The sequence below is a fragment of the Drosophila persimilis genome, unplaced genomic scaffold (genome assembly GCF_003286085.1).
Source record: "Drosophila persimilis strain 14011-0111.01,24,50 unplaced genomic scaffold, DperRS2 tig00000002-arrow-pilon, whole genome shotgun sequence".
Classification (NCBI taxonomy): Eukaryota; Metazoa; Arthropoda; class Insecta; order Diptera; family Drosophilidae; genus Drosophila; species Drosophila persimilis.
In genome coordinates this window covers 7,647,531-7,661,050 of record NW_020825289.1, presented here as the reverse complement: position 1 = coordinate 7,661,050, position 13,520 = coordinate 7,647,531, and the positions used below count along the sequence as shown (strand labels likewise).

Sequence of the window (13,520 nt, the reverse complement as noted above, 5' to 3'; positions counted from 1 at the left end):
GGCAGGAGCGAGTAGCGGGTGAGAGGACAAACTGACCAGCTACTCGGATTTGAGATCTGGTGGGGACCCCTGTCGGTCCCCACATCAGTTGTAAGCCAAATGTGTTAGTACTTTTATCATTGTATTAGGCCCCCTAAAATTTCTTATTTAAATTATAAGCTAAAGAAACACTCAAAAAGAAAAGAGGAAAATTAATGAATGGTGGGCGCTAGGGGAGGGGGAGAGGGGTGCCAGTGAAAGTGAAAATTACCAACTGAAACCCCACACACGTAATGGTAACGGCAGCGAAATGGAAATGCACATGAAAATGAAAGAAAAACCTGTTTCAGTGGCTGTTGTGCAATCCCTCTGCTGCTGCTGCCGCTGCTGCTGTGTGGGTATTCTTTGGCCAGTTCATTATGCAAGGAGCGATTTGCGATTGGCGGGATTGCATCATCGAGCTGCCAAATTAATTGCAGGAAACGCTCGCCAAAGCCAACCAACTCACGAACCGCGGACTGGCCAACATATTTTCGCAATTATAGCTAGAGCTGTCATAATGGAAAAGAAAAGATGAACACAAAATTCATAGATTGCCAACAAATTTACGGCTGTGTGCTTCGTTTGCAATTGAAGCGGCCGAAAACACTTGAAGTACGTAATGGCCCCATTTTGTGGCAGTAATCGTAGCGTGGTGTCGTCCGTCGCTTGGCTAGAGCCAAATTGCACTGCATTTCGAAATGTTTGCATTTACGGCACTTCTTAAGTGCGTGCAATTACAATCAAAACACACACATTGAGTGCAATAATTATTTGTAGTCGTTTAAATTGAGCGCTCACACCTAACAGCACTAACAGTGGTCCGTTAACATATTTCTGTTTGCGTTCTGTTAAGCGCAACCATACTGTTGAGAAATGAGGCTCGTAGTTTTGTAGTTCAATGTTCATGTATATTACAACTGCCCTATTCATACGCTCATGAGTGTATTGCACAGCTTAGGTTACTATTTTTACGCGCATAGCTGTGTTGTTTTTGCTCGTCTCCAAAACATAGCTGTAATGTTCTCACACGTATAGCTAAAGCCCGCAGCTGCGCACGCATACAACGATGTGTACCGTTTTGCATTGGACCGTCGCATCGCCTGATCTTTCAATTCCCTTTTGGCTCGACTTCTTCTGTGGACTGGAAGTTAGTCGAAATCTCTAGATGGAACCAACCGCACGCATTTATACCGCCGCATCATAGACAACCCCCGCTATTCATATATGTACATGTGTAACATAACCGCCAATCTTAAATACTCAATATATGAACCTATGTAAATAAATAAGCTCAATATATTAAAAGATTATACAGTCCGCTAATTCATAACCACACACAGAATATATACATGGTTCAAGTGGGCTAAGTTAGTTTTTCATCGTTTTTTCCCACTGCTCTTGTCCATCTATACTATCAATATATTACATTTAATTTTTAAAGGTACATTTAAGAACAATGGGTATTGAAACTTCCATACGCCCTCTCAAATCGTATATATGTACTTAATTTATTCTAATGGATTTAATTTAATGCTTGTTTTATACACAATACAATTAAAGGGAAGTCTTAAAAGTAGGTTCTCTTGTAGAAAATTGATTCATAAACTAGCTAATAATATTCGATGGAATCTCTAAATTGAACAATTGAACGACTATCCTCTTCCGCTTTTTTGTTTTGACCTATTTCGCTAAACTTTTTTTTTTTAATATTTTCGAATTTCCAAAATTAGCAACATTTCTGAATATTTCCAGTGTGGCCGAAAATGTTCAACCTCCCTAGTGGGATCTAAGAACATCGATGTCTGCTACTATCTGTCGCTTCCCCATCTCTCTCAAAATCATGTCCTCAAAATCATATTTCTCAAAAATTGGTAAATTTTGAAGACGAAGTAGACGATTTCTAGTGATGGAAGTTGCCCAATATACTCCAACTGATACGGAAGTGCCACCCAACTCCCATCACTATATACAGGAGGGGGTTTCTGTCCATGGGAGGAGGTGGGGTGAGACTGCTCTCGCGAAATTCATACTTGTTTGGTGGAGTCCGGCTCCACCCAGCACCTGAGAGTTTTAAATACATACATATACCCATACCATAAATACATACCTAGTCTATTATAATGTTTAATACATCTTCATAATCAGGATCGTCTGGATCGTCGGCGCCGTTGTTAATGGCGGAAGAGACAGGGGCAGGGGCAGTAGCAGCAGTGGCGACACTGTCTGACTTGGCTTTCTTGCCTTTCCTTTCTGCTCGGACACTTTTTTTATGACAATTATATAGTTTCTGCGCCCAATTTTCAGACTCCAAGGGAAAAACTCTCTTCATGTTTCGCCCCAAGTCTCTGCTGTCTTCCGCCGTCGTTTAAATGTTTCGCTACAAGAGAAATGAGCGTCCGTATCTCTCTTGGGCTTAGCATCTCTTGCTTGCGTTGCTTTATCAGCAAGGTTTGGGAGTAATCCTTTCGACGACTCCAACGACAGTCGCCATGAACCGATACGGTTCTGTCAAACTCCCGCCGATATGCAGGCACGACTTCCATATGTCGGACTATTCTGTGCACCTGGCTAGCAATCACCGACGCGCACAGCTCCAGGTTGGTGCTGTTCAGTTCAGCCCCTAAGAGGGCAACAACAATGGCTGCCGCATTTGGACAAAAAACATACAAACGCACAAAACAAAACAAACAAATATGTATATGCGAGCGCGACGAATGCCACGGACAAAGCAGACACCGAAATGGCCGTTACGGAAAGATCACTCCGATTAATATTTTCTTAAGCCGATCAACTAACGATACTAGAATGGACAACTGGAACTTATTAAAAAGAGTAGAAGACTCACGCGAACGATTGCTAAAAAACGCGTCCGAACAAGGCGCTGCTGTACAAAACTATGAGCGTTAGCATTTCTGCTGCGCAATTTCTGTCTTCTCCTTTTCCGTTCAACAAGGCGTTCAACCTGTGCCAGCTCCGTGATAGTCCGAGTCCGTAAGGTATTGTCGGGATCATAGGTGTACGTCGGGACCGGTGGATACCCGGTGTCCTGCCAGTGCTCCAGCACCGTGTCAGTCACCTCGAACTTCTCCGCGAATAGTTTGCGCAGGTGAACGACATCCCAGAGCACAGAGTACTCCTGGGCGGCGTTCGTCTTTCCAAGTATATTGGCGGGGCAGCCATCGCATAGGATGCACATCAATCTCGGGCCATATCCTCGCCGACGAATGTTGTCGAGGACGAAGGACAAACCGGAGTCGATGGCATGGCTACCCAACACCTCCTGCGATACGAGGGCTTGTAAATAAGTTAATTGATTAGAATACCAAAAAATATTCATTCTAATGAAGCTGACCAGCTTCAGGCGGAGGAAATGGAAATTCCTTCCATCCAAGTTGAAGGCTGCTATCGCTAGCACCTTCCACTTGTTGCCACGCACGCCCCACTTCAAATGTATTTCGTCGTAAATCACGACGAAAGGAGCATTCCCATAATGCTGGATGTTGGAGATCAAGTTGACCACACCAACTCCCATTTCATGGGAATGCCCCTCTCGAGTGACACGGCCGATTGCATTTATTACCCTTTCCTCGTTTACGCGCAGGAATGGAACCATTAAGGAGTGAAACATGATGTTACTGTGTTGCATGCGAAGATATCGATACCCCATAGAAGCGGTGAGGAGGAAAGAAGTTTGAAAAGAGTGGCAAGGCCAAAATTTAAGGGGAAAAGGTTAGCGAAGAGTGAGTCCGCTCCAAAGGGGGAGTAAAGAAACCCCAAATTAATTTTTTTTATTGGCAAATCCATAGGGAATAGGACACAGCTCCGCCATCCTGGTTTGCTTTTTGCTGGTCTCGAGGAAACTATCCTGGCCACGTAGTGCGGGTCCCTCGCCCATTTAGGGAGAGAGAAAAAATCATCAATTAACATATTTACTCCCATTATTTATTTTTGTTAGACGTCTCCATTTATATGTATGTATATGTTAATCCCCTAATTTAAGTCGGTCCATATCTATTTATATATGTAACTTATTTGCAGTTATTATTAATTATTCATATTTATCTATTTATTTATTAAACGCCCGTAACACATACATATAAATCTGAGACTCACGTATTGGTTTTTTGTACCGCCGTTGTCCTGTATGTGTGCAACGTATCATGTATATGTGCACATAACGGTGTCCGGAGAGACTCTGTCTTTCATGCCATTCTTGGAAATATCTCGAAAAGTGAAGTTAAGTTTGTGAAGAAATGTTTAATTTTAATTTTTATTGCGGCCCACAGAGCCAAAATATTGGATGGCCCGGATGGATGCCATCTACCGGTCCGGCCTCAACGTATGTGCTGAGCGCAGCTCTACCTCCACCTCCGGGCGCTGGAGCCGGACATATACCGTATGCCCAAACGTATGTGCCGCGCGCAGCTACACCGGGAGCCGGTCTGCCATACCAACACCAGCTCGATCGGCAACATATAATCTAAACTGCGCAGACTGTCAGTGAACAGTATGTTAACGACATGTTAAATTTCTGGATTTCCGTTGCAAAGGAGCAGCAGGCGCAGGTAAGGATATCGGTGTTTATCGGGTTATTTGATCATGGAGTGATCCTTCCTTTTTTCTCAGGCGCATGCACAGCAGCAGCAACCACGGCCAACGCAACAGGCGGCACAGCCATTAGCTGAAAAACAGCAGCCACAAATCTCGGCCAAGATTGCAAGTCCTTTGCATCAGCCCGAAGTGGAGGAAGCAGAAGGACTGTTATCATTTATTCACTCCGCCTCTCATGGCAATGACAAAATAAGTCATCTTTTGTCTTCACTTCATTGATCATTCACCCAACACTGACATCGCCGCATCACCAACAGCAGCAGCAGCATCTGTGCCACATGTGATCTCCACATCCCCATCTGAGATGCAACAGCATGAGCAAAAAACGCCACAACAGCAACAGCAGACGCCGTGAAGCGTGAAGCGGATCTCCAGGAGAGCGTAAACGCTTTAATAAAAGAAAAGGAGCTGCCTCTATCTCCGCTCTCACCGCTGTCGGAGGCAGAAGAGGAGCAGAGCACGGGTAGGATAACAAATCCAAGAATTGTGGACGTGCTGCAGTCCAGCTCTAAGCTTCAAAAACTCTACAAAGAACTGCTAGCGCGGAAGAAGATAGGCCACAAGATGAACTCGAATGAGGTACGTCTACTATGCGACGGAGCTATCAATATGTACAGAAAGGAAGGACTTGAGCTGAGCCTCTCCCAATGTAAAGAGCTGGGCAGGCAGGAGCTGTGTCCCCACGGGAGGAACTTTTGGTGCCGCAAGGTGGGAAGTAACTGTATATACAATCGGATTCGTACCCTTAGCAGAACCCCGGAACAAAGAGAACGGGTAAGTTGTAACTGTAACAACAAAATCGCGCAAATAATTAATGCAAATTTTCACCAAGCAGGATTCCTTGTAGAAGCGAAGCAAGCGTGAGGAAGCAAAATGTTCCTCTGCCACATCTGCCACGACCAGCAATTGGGATCCTGGGACATTGCAGGACACGCCGCTTTCGTAATTCCATTCCAGCTGACGTTCCAGGGAACGTTACGTTCTCGTTCACGTTTAGCATTTGAAATTTGAAATTTTCGCCCTTCAGCCTTTTGTAATCGTAAGCAAACCTTGATATTGGATCAAATCTAATCACGGCCAATAAAATGAAGAGTAAAGGGATGTGTTGTTTATAGAAAACTGTTTATTCTAATAATATATATTATGTATATATAATAATATTTACCATTTTTTTAAAGCGCTTCCAATTGCCCAACCTGAAGGATTTCGACAAGTGGGGCAATCGCGTGGTGAAGAACTTGCTCTATTACCAAACCAACTACATTCTGCTCTTCCTGGTCATCTATGCGCTGATGATTGTGTGCAATCCAACCAAGATAATCATTGGCTTGATTGTGCAGGCCTTGATCAGCGCCGTCATTTGGCAATGCTTCAGCAGCAAATCGAAGCCCAGCTTCATTGCAAGAACAAAACGCTCAACAGAAATGGTACATCCTGGCTGGTGCTCTGCTTGGCAGATATCTTTTTTTGCACCTGATTAGCGCCGTGCTGCTGACCGCCTTTACCTTGCTGCTGCCCATTTCGGTGACTTTCATACACGCCTCACTGCGTCTACGGAACATGAAGAATAAATTGGCCAACACCATCGAGAGTTTTGGTCCATCTACTCCCATGAGTGCCCTGCTGGATGCGTTGAACGTACGTGCAGAAGGCGTGATCAATTAAGAAACGGTTCAATAGCTGTTGGCCATACAGGACCGAGACATAGAATCCACGTTTTTACAACTAGTTATCCCTTGAATGTTGAACCTTGCAAACAATGTATTACCATATAATCGATTTGATCTTGAGTTTTGTATGTATGTATTTGTAAATATGATTTTATTACTTGTGTACTTTGCTATTATGATTTTCAATAAAGTTTTCCCATAAAGAGCAAAAGTAAAATCCCAGCATACATTGGGAGAAGCTCAGCTCAAGTCCTTCCTTTCTGTACATACTGATAGCTCCGTCGCATAGTAGACGTACCTCATTCGAGTTCATCTGGGAGTCGAGTCGAGTAGCAGAGCCTGTTGCACATTCTTCATTATACGTATATTGGTGGTTTTTTACCTAATTTCGAGTTTTGGTTTTTATAAATTGGTTTAACATGTCGTTGGTTTGTGTTGTGTTCAAGCGTCTGCCTCCACCTCCGCCTCTGCCCCTGCCTCCTTCGGGTGTGATGTAACTTCTGGTCTGGGGCGTCGGCTTCGGCTTCGTCTGGGTGTGGTGTGGTGTGGCCACCTTGTGGACACTGTCCTTAGCATTTCCTGCTTGCGTTGCTTTATCAGCAAGCGCTCGCCTGCACTGCCACTCTGCAGCAGGATCCCGTATACATTGACGACTGTTGTCACCGACGATGCGGCAGACACCGAGGACGCGTCGGATAAATGGCCGGAAAATTCTCCACTGTCCGTAGATACATATGTAAGTCAAAGTCATCAGTGTCGTCGCTGCTCAAGTAGTAGAAATAAAGTTGTGTGGGCTGCGGCAAGTCGTGATCCCGTAGGTGATCCGGTCGGTGCGTCAGTGTCCGATTCCGCGTCGGTTTCCGATTCCGTTTCCGCGTCGGTTTCTGTTGTTTCCGGTTTTCCGTTAGACACTTTTAAATTCCGTCCGTCTGTGGTCACCATTTTTTTTCTGCATTTTTCCGCGGCGACGCCAAAACATAACGGATCTTTTGCCTAGGGCTGCAGAATCGTTGGCAGAATCGATTCAATAGTATCGAAAGAGTGTTTTTATAAAATATATATAAATTTTAATTTGATTTCTTTCTTTCTTTCGGTTTGAGATTGGCGCGGCGACGGCCGACGCGGTTGATTTCTCCCAAAGAACTGCACTCCTGCTTACAAGTAAGTTCTAAGCACTCCCGACGCTCACTGCTCGTTCTGCAACATTGTTGCGTACCCAAAACTCCGGTGTCGCTGGGCAACATCCCCTGTATAACGGCTGATCTTGTGTTTTTTATGTTTTATGTTTATGTTTTTTCGATCGATTGTGTTAACTTATATATTATATTAATAATAATAAATTAATTGAATAATATAATTTATAATACTATAGTACGTTCTTATGGAGTACGTTATAGTAGATAGTACCACTAACCATACAGTATATACTGTATGGTTAGTGATAGTACGTTCTCGTCTCTTTTTAAAACAGTCGGTACGTGCGTGTCGTGTCGTGACTTGACCAGGGCTGCAAAACCAAATTAAATTTCAACTGTCAACTGTGGCGCACGCGAAAATTTCAAAACAATTTCGTCTTGATCTAAAGTGCAAGTGCTCGAATTGCAAGTGAATGGATAGTGATATGGATACGGCCACGGTACAGACCCGTGGAACAGCACAGCAGCAGACGGCCACGGTGAAGCGCAATATTGAACAGCAGCCGCTGGCCAAGTGGCCGCTGCCAATTGCAATTTGGTACCCCCCGACAAGCTCAACATCATCAGCAACAAGTGTGTATTTAATGCAGTTCTTTGCAAGGAGCAAGGATATTTATCTTGGTTTCTTTTCCTTATTTTAGCATTCGGAGACAATGGCTATGTAGTCACTCTCGAGCACTGCTACCACAAGCAGCAACGACCGCTGGGTATACCAGATGCAGTATCCAGGCCTCCTGCTGCGGCATCGCCAGCAAGGAAATGCAGTACCAACAACCAGTTGGCGCAGGCTCCTGTGCCGGCAAAGCGTGGGAGGAGGAAGCTAACATCTAACATTGCTGCAGCAATCCACACCCCCACCGCCACTTCTGCCCAATATTCTATCTTTTCAAAACATTCCAAAAAGTGCCATTTGTAGATGACCAGTTTAGAAAATGTATTAACTATTTAAAGCGGCCGGAAATGTTGGAGGCAAAAATTAACTTCGTGTCTCACTTGACATATTTCAAGAACGAACCTTTTTTCATCATGATAGATGAGTATCATATCCCTCATATGGTAAGTGTGCGACTCAACCGTCTCCACCTCCTGATCCAGCTGCTTCGGCAAATTATAATTAATAACTAGATATGTATTTACAGACATTTCTTCCGATACCGAAGTGGAAAGTGCTGGCGATAGCTGCAAGCAACGGGTCAGCTACGGCATTCAAATATTTGTACATTCGCGTGGTAAGTTATTATCCTTATACATAACAACATTATATTTTCGAATACTTCAACAGGTTCCAGTCGCAGACGAGTCGCACCTAGGCTCGCGAAAAATATGGTCGGATTTGATGATGTTCTAAGCAAGATTATCAAAATAGGATAAGAGAACAACCTGCTGGCGGTGGTGACTGACCATTGCCAGGCCAATCTAGACAATTCCCCATTTTATGGGATAAAAAACATATGGTTAATAACATGGCGATGCATCTCATAACAGACAATATGTTGAACTATTTATATGGCCAAACTTATACCCACACGAATTGGGAATTAAAATTAAGAAATGTTCCAGAGTTGGATAACTCGATGGACGATGGCTTACGCTTAAGTTACCAGAACGAAATGCTCATGTTCAGCAAAATGCTGCAACGCTATTTTAGCAATTCAAAGGATTCTTTGATAGCCCATAAAATAAGTAGCGACAGATTGGAGTCCTTGGGCACAGCCCTTGGGCCAAACATTTTTGAAATAATGGTGTATGCTGCGAATCTGCACCCACAAGAGGAGTAATCTTTTGTCTTCACTTCATTGATCATTCACCCAACACTGACATCGCCGCATCACCAACAGCAGCAGCAGCATCTGTGCCACATGTGATCTCCACATCCCCATCTGAGATGCAACAGCATGAGCAACAAACGCCACAACAGCAACAGCAGACGCCGTTTGAAGCGGATCTCCAGGAGAGCGTAAACGCTTTAATGGAAGAAGAGGAGCAGCCTCTAGCTCCGCTCTCACCGCTGTCGGAGGCAGAAGAGGAGCAGGGCACGGGTAGGATAACAAATCCAAGAATTTTGGACTTGCTGTAACTGTAACAACAAAATCGCACAAATAATTAATGAAAATTTTCACCAAGCAGGATTCCTTGTAGAAGCGAAGCAAGCGTGAGGAAAACGTTCCTCTCCCAAATCTGCCACGACCAGCATCTGGGATCCTGGGACATTGCAGGACACGCCGCTTTCGTAATTCCATTCCAGCTGACGTTCCAGGGAACGTTACGTTCTCGTTCACGTTTAGCATTTGAAATTTGAAATTTTCGCCCTTCAGCCTTTTGTAATCGTAAGCAAACCTTGATATTGGATCAAATCTAACCACGGCCAATAAAAGTCGCCTAATCAGATATAAAATGAAGAGTAAAGGGATGTGTTGTTTATAGAAAACTGTTTATTCTAATAATATATATTATATATATATAATAATATTTACCATTTTTTTAAAGCGCTTCCAATTGCCCAACCTGAAGGATTTCGACAAGTGGGGCAATCGCGTGGTGAAGAACTTGCTCTATTACCAAACCAACTACATTCTGCTCTTCCTGGTCATCTATGCGCTGATGATTGTGTGCAATCCAACCAAGATAATCATTGGCTTGATTGTGCAGGCCTTGATCAGCGCCGTCATTTGGCAATGCTTCAGCAGCAAATCGAAGCCCAGCTTCATTGCAAGAACAAAACGCTCAACAGAAATGGTACATCCTGGCTGGTGCTCTGCTTGGCAGATATCTTTTTTTGCACCTGATTAGCGCCGTGCTGCTGACCGCCTTTACCTTGCTGCTGCCCATTTCGGTGACTTTCATACACGCCTCACTGCGTCTACGCAACATGAAGAATAAATTGGCCAACACCATCGAGAGTTTTGGTCCATCTACTCCCATGAGTGCCCTGCTGGATGCGTTGAACGTACGTGCAGAAGACGTGATCAATTAAGAAACGGTTCAATAGCTGTTGGCCTACAGGACCGAGACATAGAATCCACGTTTTTACAACTAGTTATCCCTTGAATGTTGAACCTTGCAAACAATGTATTACCATATAATCGATTTGATCTTGAGTTTTGTATGTATGTATTTGTAAATATGATTTTATTACTTGTGTACTTTGCTATTATGATTTTCAATAAAGTTTTCCCATAAAGAGCAAAAGTAAAATCCCAGCATACATTGGGAGAAGCTCAGCTCAAGTCCTTCCTTTCTGTACATACTGATAGCTCCGTCGCATAGTAGACGTACCTCATTCGAGTTCATCTGGGAGTCGAGTCGAGTAGCAGAGCCTGTTGCACATTCTTCATTATACGTATATTGGTGGTTTTTTACCTAATTTCGAGTTTTGGTTTTTATAAATTGGTTTAACATGTCGTTGGTTTGTGTTGTGTTCAAGCGTCTGCCTCCACCTCCGCCTCTGCCCCTGCCTCCTTCGGGTGTGATGTAACTTCTGGTCTGGGGCGTCGGCTTCGGCTTCGTCTGGGTGTGGTGTGGTGTGGCCACCTTGTGGACACTGTCCTTAGCATCTCCTGCTTGCGTTGCTTTATCAGCAAGCGCTCGCCTGCACTGCCACTCTGCAGCAGGATCCCGTATACATTGACGACTGTTGTCACCGACGATGCGGCAGACACCGAGGACGCGTCGGATAAATGGCCGGAAAATTCTCCACTGTCCGTAGATACATATGTAAGTCAAAGTCATCAGTGTCGTCGCTGCTCAAGTAGTAGAAATAAAGTTGTGTGGGCTGCGGCAAGTCGTGATCCCGTAGGTGATCCGGTCGGTGCGTCAGTGTCCGATTCCGCGTCGGTTTCCGATTCCGTTTCCGCGTCGGTTTCTGTTGTTTCCGGTTTTCCGTTAGACACTTTTAAATTCCGTCCGTCTGTGGTCACCATTTTTTTTCTGCATTTTTCCGCGGCGACGCCAAAACATAACGGATCTTTTGCCTAGGGCTGCAGAATCGTTGGCAGAATCGATTCAATAGTATCGAAAGAGTGTTTTTATAAAATATATATAAATTTTAATTTGATTTCTTTCTTTCTTTCGGTTTGAGATTGGCGCGGCGACGGCCGACGCGGTTGATTTCTCCCAAAGAACTGCACTCCTGCTTACAAGTAAGTTCTAAGCACTCCCGACGCTCACTGCTCGTTCTGCAACATTGTTGCGTACCCAAAACTCCGGTGTCGCTGGGCAACATCCCCTGTATAACGGCTGATCTTGTGTTTTTTATGTTTTATGTTTATGTTTTTTCGATCGATTGTGTTAACTTATATATTATATTAATAATAATAAATTAATTGAATAATATAATTTATAATACTATAGTACGTTCTTATGGAATACGTTATAGTAGATAGTACTCTCCATAGTACGTTTTCGTCTGTTTTTAAAACAGTCGATAGGTGCGTGTCGTGTCGTGACTTGACTAGGGCTGCAAAACCAAATTAAATTTCAACTGTCAACTGTGGCGCACGCGAAAATTTCAAAACAATTTCGTCCCGATCTAAAGTGCAAGTGCTCGAATTGCAAGTGAATGGATAGTGATATGGATACGGCCACGGTACAGACCAGTGGAACAGCACAGCAGCAGACGGCCGCGGTGAAGCGCAATATTGATCAGCAGCCGCTGGCCAAGTGTCCGCTGCCAGTTGCAATTTGGTACCCCCCGACAAGCTCAACATCATCAGCAACAAGTGTGTATTTAATGCAGTTCTTTGCAAGGAGCAAGGATATTTATCTTGGTTTCTTTTCCTTATTTTAGCATTCGGAGACAATGGCTATGTAGTCACTCTCGAGCACTGCTACCACAAGCAGCCACGACCGCTGGGTATACCAGATGCAGTGTCCAGGCCTCCTGCTGCGGCATCGCCAGCAAGGAAATGCAGTACCAACAACCAGTTGGCGCAGGCTCCTGTGGCGGCAAAGCGTGGGAGGAGGAAGCTAACATCTAACATTGCTGTTGCTGCTGTTTCTTCCGATACCGAAGTGGAAAGTGCTGGCGATAGCTGCAAGCAACGTGTCAGCTACGGCATTCAAATATTTGTACATTCGCGTGGTAAGTTATTATCCTTATACATAACAACATTATATTTTCGAATACTTCAACAGGTTCCAGTCACAGACGAGTCGCACCTAGGCTCGCGAAAAATATGGCCGGATTTGATGATGTTCTGAGCAAGATTATCAAAATAGGATAAGAGAACAACCTGCTGGCGGTGGTGACTGACCATTGCCAGGCCAATCTAGACAATTCCCCATTTTCCCCATTTTATGGGATAAAACACATATGGTTAATAACATGGCGATGCATCTCATAACAGACAATATGTTGAACTGTTTATATGGCCAAACGTATACCCACACGAATTGGGAATTAAAATTAAGAAATGTTCCAGAGTTGGATAACTCGATGGACGATGGCTTACGCTTAAGTTACCAGAACGAAATGCTCATGTTCAGAGGATTCTTTGATAGCCCATAAAATAAGTAGCGACAGATTGGAGTCCTTGGGCACAGCCCTTGGGCCAAACATTTTTGAAATAATGGTGTATGCTGCGAATCTGCACCCACAAGAGGAGCTATACTACTTGGCCCGTGTGGTGGGGATAATAATTTTACTGACCACTCCCAAACCATGAATGATTTAAGCGACGAAATGGACAGCAGCGTGGACAAGGAGTGCACAGAGGAAAGGTGATGCGAAAGACCGGATACAAAGGTGGAGGAATCATACCAGACTTTGGTCGGCAAAGGTAAGTACTCGCTGAAATAGCAACTTTGGTTGAAAGTGAACAGCTGTGAACAGTACTAGTACTAAAAACTACAATAATTCATTATATTTATTAACATGGTCATTTAATACATGGCAAAGCGCAGACTTAAGTGCAAGTCGTGAATATCAATTTAACGTCGCAGTGACAGAGATGTTTTAGAAAAAATAGATTGCATTTAAATCCTTTTCGCTCATTAACTTTCAAACAATTTCTATTTGGCGCGC

General features: G+C 44.0%; 2 pseudogenes; both read left to right on the top strand.

Moving 5' to 3' along the window:
- The first annotated feature begins 4,536 nt into the window (after window positions 1-4,536).
- On the top strand, window positions 4,537-6,401 carry LOC6590863 (annotated as a pseudogene).
- Window positions 6,402-9,383: 2,982 nt separating this feature from the next.
- On the top strand, window positions 9,384-10,487 carry LOC6590862 (annotated as a pseudogene).
- Window positions 10,488-13,520: the final 3,033 nt, after the last annotated feature.